This window comes from Staurois parvus, unplaced genomic scaffold (assembly GCF_062004578.1).
Source record: "Staurois parvus isolate SC_StPar_1 unplaced genomic scaffold, SC_StPar_1.0 ptg000126l, whole genome shotgun sequence".
Classification (NCBI taxonomy): domain Eukaryota; kingdom Metazoa; phylum Chordata; class Amphibia; order Anura; family Ranidae; genus Staurois; species Staurois parvus.
The window spans coordinates 2,617,123-2,620,770 of record NW_028317922.1 but is presented as its reverse complement, the minus strand read 5'-3'; the positions used below and the strand labels follow the sequence as shown (position 1 = coordinate 2,620,770).

General features: G+C 53.3%; 1 non-coding gene across 1 annotated transcript; it reads right to left on the bottom strand.

Annotated features, from left to right (window-relative positions):
* Window positions 1-238: 238 nt before the first annotated feature.
* TRNAQ-CUG (transfer RNA glutamine (anticodon CUG)) lies at window positions 239-310 on the bottom strand. Its single transcript has one exon. It is a non-coding gene; the product is annotated as a tRNA-Gln (tRNA).
* Between the last annotated feature and the right edge of the window lie 3,338 nt (window positions 311-3,648).

The window sequence follows — 3,648 nt, the reverse complement described above, 5'->3', positions numbered from 1 at the left end:
AGGACCAGTAGGTGCAGAGCACCTGCTCCTGGCCAAAGTACATACGGCTGCACAGCTTCTCTTTCAATAGAGCTGTGGGCCTCCTCAGTTTGCCTTGCAGTCGGCCGGACATCACCCTTGCAACGGGCCTCGTTCGCACGGCATCCGCCTTGTGGGCGGCTTCCGCTATCACTGGCCTTTCCGCCAGTAATAGACAAGTCAAGTCGCCAGGCTCAAATCAACGGCGGCTCGGCAAAGAAGGTCCCACCGAGATTTGAACTCGGATCGCTGGATTCAGAGTCCAGAGTGCTGACCGTTACACCATGGAACCCCTGGAACGAGGATCTTTCTCGCTTTTCTTGTGCCTCGCTAAGCCTGTAGCTAACGCTCACTCCCCCTTAACCCCCCTAGGACCGACTCTCCTATAATCTTTTCCCTACACCGTCGATCGCCATCTCTTGGTCAATGAAGGGGCGGCAATTTCCCATGCGAAGGTACCGGGAAAGCTAAAAGTACAGCAAATCATTTCCTCCTTTTCCTGGGGCATTCATGGCAGAAGTAGACATGGGATGGCCCAAGCAGCAAGACAGGGGTGGGCGTCACAACAATCGATTCATCTAGTGGTAAGGGCTTCTTGCAAAACGCTTCTCGCAAATTCCACCGTTGGGAGGAGTGCCAGGTCCACGCGCCAGTCAAGCATAAGGAGGCCAGGCGGGTGCCTTGCCTGTGGCTTCAGGCGAGCCCTTACAGGAAGGCCGCCCAGGATGATGCCACCCCTCTTCTGGCAATGGCTCTTTTCCCGGAACCTCAAGTCCTTTTGATTTTTTTTTTCACGCTCTCTGCATTGTTTTGTCTCACCAGGCGACTATGGTTGTGGCACAGGCTGCATGATCCTTTTCCACTCCAGCAAGGATCACGAGCACACTTTTTCTAGCGCTTGGACTTTCGGTTGCTTGAACCCAAGCCCTTCGGGATATCTCCTTCATCAGGGGCCTGGTGATTTTTCGAAAGAGCGATCCGGAAAGAGGTAGGTCACATCGAGACTTGATGAACAGGAAAAGATGATGAAACTTTCGAGGTGCCATGAGGCACCAGGGCGAAGAGTCACCCGATCAGGCAGAAAGCACAGCTATGGTTTGTTACCGCCCAAAGCTCTTTCCCAAGACTCTTTGAAGCGTAGTAATAGCTATATGGAAGACGGCTTGGAGCGTGAGGTTCAGTAGTAAACAGGTTGCCACTGGGTGAAACTGGGAACCAGAGGGAACCTCCAGCACCAAAGACAGGCCCCAGCTGGGGAAAGGGAATGCTCTGCGTGGGACAAATTCCTTATGAAGGCCTTAGCAAACGGGATGACTGGAGATGATCAGAGAAGGGGAGGAGGCCCAAGGACTTCCCATTAGGGTTGAGAGTGCAAAAACTGGAATCTTAATAGATTGTAACCGGAGACCAACTCTAGAACGTGTTGCACACCGGGGAGGGGGGGTAGAGAGAGTCAAAAAGACCCTCCCCGAGGCCAAAGCAATGAATCTGCTGCATACTCTGCTGTATGTTGGCCTGGTGGTGGGCTTTTAGGAGGGCATTAATGATCGGCTAAAGAGCACACTGGGCTCACTCGCCTACGCCTTTCAATCTGCGTGCCTGCAGATGTAGTGTTTTCAGGACATGGGTGCAGGAAGTGTACATGACGGAGGAGGTCCAGAGCTGGTGGAAGCAAAGGCGCAGAGTCTCGAGAGCGAGCAATGGGAGAAGAGGAAATCAAGGTCTGTGGGTCGAAAATGGGCTGCTGGCAATGACTGTGGAGAAGTAGAGATGAAAGGTGTTGAGAACTTGGAAGAGGCGTGGAAGTGGGAGAAGTACGCACCCCAGCGGAAGATTCCACAGATGGTGTGAAGCGGCCAGGTCCTGCGAAGTTGAAAGCTTGACTTGGTCCAGAAAGCCGTGCCACTTGGTGTCGAGCTGGGTGGCCATCCGATGAACTTCTGTAATTGCCATGTGCTGCGAATGTGAGCGTTTTCTCCTTCAAAGACCATCCAAGGAGTTAAGCTGAGCGGAGGCAGAGGAGTGTGGGGGTAGGTGGGTAGAAAAGAAAAGCCGGCCTCCCCGTCGGGGAATCGGACCCCGGTATCCCGCGTGACAGGCGGGGATACTCACCACTATACTAACGAGGACCAGTTGGTACAGAACACCTGCTCCTGGCCAAAGTACATACGGCTGCACAGCTTCTCTTTCAATAGAGCTGTGGGCCTCCTCAGTTTGCCTTGCAGTCGGCCGGACATCACCCTTGCAACGGGCCTCGTTCGCACGGCATCCGCCTTGTGGGCGGCTTCCGCTATCACTGGCCTTTCCGCCAGTAATAGACAAGTCAAGTCGCCAGGCTCAAATCAACGGCGGCTCGGCAAAGAAGGTCCCACTGAGATTTGAACTCGGATCGCTGGATTCAGAGTCCAGAGTGCTGACCGTTACACCATGGAACCCCTGGAATGAGGATCTTTCTCGCTTTTCTTGTGCCTCGCTATGCCTGTAGCTAACGCTCACTCCCCATTAACCCCCCTAGGACCGACTCTCCTATAATCTTTTCCCTACACCGTCGATCGCCATCTCTTGGTCAATGAAGGGGCGGCAATTTCCCATGCGAAGGTACCGGGAAAGCTAAAAGTACAGCAAATCATTTCCTCCTTTTCCTGGGGCATTCATTGCAGAAGTAGACATGGGATGGCCCAAGCAGCAAGACAGGGGTGGGCGTCACAACAATCGATTCATCTAGTGGTAAGGGCTTCTTGCAAAACGCTTCTCGCAAATTCCACCCTTGGGAGGAGTGCCAGGTCCACGCGCCAGTCAAGCATAAGGAGGCCAGGCGGGTGCCTTGCCTGTGGCTTCAGGCGAGCCCTTACAGGAAGGCCGCCCAGGATGATGCCACCCCTCTTCTGGCAATGGCTCTTTTCCCGGAACCTCAAGTCCTTTTGATTTTTTTTTCACGCTCTCTGCATTGTTTTGTCTCACCAGGCGACTATGGTTGTGGCACAGGCTGCATGATCCTTTTCCACTCCAGCAAGGATCACGAGCACACTTTTTCTAGCGCTTGGACTTTCGGTTGCTTGAACCCAAGCCCTTCGGGATATCTCCTTCATCAGGGGCCTGGTGATTTTTGGAAAGAGCGATCCGGAAAGAGGTAGGTCACATCGAGACTTGATGAACAGGAAAAGATGATGAAACTTTCGAGGTGCCATGAGGCACCAGGGCGAAGAGTCACCCGATCAGGCAGAAAGCACAGCTATGGTTTGTTACCGCCCAAAGCTCTTTCCCAAGACTCTTTGAAGCGTAGTAATAGCTATATGGAAGACGGCTTGGAGCGTGAGGTTCAGTAGTAAACAGGTTGCCACTGGGTGAAACTGGGAACCAGAGGGAACCTCCAGCACCAAAGACAGGCCCCAGCTGGGGAAAGGTAATGCTCTGCGTGGGACAAATTCCTTATGAAGGCCTTAGCAAACGGGATGACTGGAGATGATCAGAGAAGGGGAGGAGGCCCAAGGTCTTCCCATTAGGGTTGAGCGTGCAAAAACTGGAATCTTAATAGATTGTAACCGGAGACCAACTCTAGAACGTGTTGCACACCGGGGAGGGGGGGTAGAGAGAGTCAAAAAGACCCTCCCCGAGGCCAAAGCAATGAAT